Source organism: Oncorhynchus nerka, unplaced genomic scaffold (genome assembly GCF_034236695.1).
Source record: "Oncorhynchus nerka isolate Pitt River unplaced genomic scaffold, Oner_Uvic_2.0 unplaced_scaffold_1052, whole genome shotgun sequence".
Taxonomy (NCBI): Eukaryota; Metazoa; Chordata; class Actinopteri; order Salmoniformes; family Salmonidae; genus Oncorhynchus; species Oncorhynchus nerka.
In genome coordinates this window covers 59,209-60,000 of record NW_027040260.1, presented here as the reverse complement: position 1 = coordinate 60,000, position 792 = coordinate 59,209, and the positions used below count along the sequence as shown (strand labels likewise).

General features: G+C 56.1%; 1 protein-coding gene across 1 annotated transcript in view; it reads left to right on the top strand.

The window, feature by feature from the left end:
- Positions 1 to 431, top strand: part of LOC135570187 (guanine nucleotide-binding protein G(I)/G(S)/G(O) subunit gamma-13-like) — a 61,456-nt gene extending 61,025 nt beyond the window's left edge. The window contains exon 3 of the mRNA XM_065016290.1: positions 1 to 431. This exon is cut by the window's left edge and continues 1,495 nt beyond it. The gene's annotated coding sequence lies outside the window, so the exon portion shown is untranslated.
- Positions 432 to 792: the final 361 nt, after the last annotated feature.

Sequence of the window (792 nt, the reverse complement as noted above, 5' to 3'; positions counted from 1 at the left end):
AGCCAGTCAGTCAGTTAGCGATGAGGACACGGACTGGAGAGGACGTTGGATTCACCCAGTCAGTCAGCCAGTCAGCCAGTCAGCCAGTCAGTCAGTTAGCGATGAGGACACGGACTGGAGAGGACGTTGGATTCACCCAGTCAGTCAGCCAGTCAGCCAGTCAGCCAGTCAGTCAGTTAGCGATGAGGACACGGACTGGAGAGGACGTTGGATTCACCCAGTCAGTCAGCCAGTCAGCCAGTCAGCCAGTCAGCCAGTCAGTCAGTTAGCGATGAGGACACGGACTGGAGAGGACGTTGGATTCACCCAGTCAGTCAGCCAGTCAGTCAGTCAGCCAGTCAGTCAGTTAGCGTTGAGGACACGGACTGGAGAGGATGTTGGATTCACCCAGTCAGCCAGTCAGTCAGTCAGTCAGTCAGCCAGTCAGTCAGTTAGCCAGTCAGCCAGTCAGCCAGTCAGTCAGTCAGTCAGCCAGTCAGCCAGTCAGTCAGTTAGCGATGAGGACACGGACTGGAGAGGACGTTGGATTCACCCAGTCAGTCAGCCAGTCAGCCAGTCAGTCAGTTAGCGATGAGGACACGGACTGGAGAGGACGTTGGATTCACCCAGTCAGTCAGTCAGTCAGTCAGTCAGCCAGTCAGTCAGTCAGCCAGTCAGCCAGTCAGTCAGTTAGCGATGAGGACACGGACTCGAGAGGACGTTGGATTCACCCAGTCAGTCAGCCAGTCAGCCAGTCAGCCAGTCAGTCAGTTAGCGATGAGGACACGGACTGGAGAGGACGTTGGATTCACC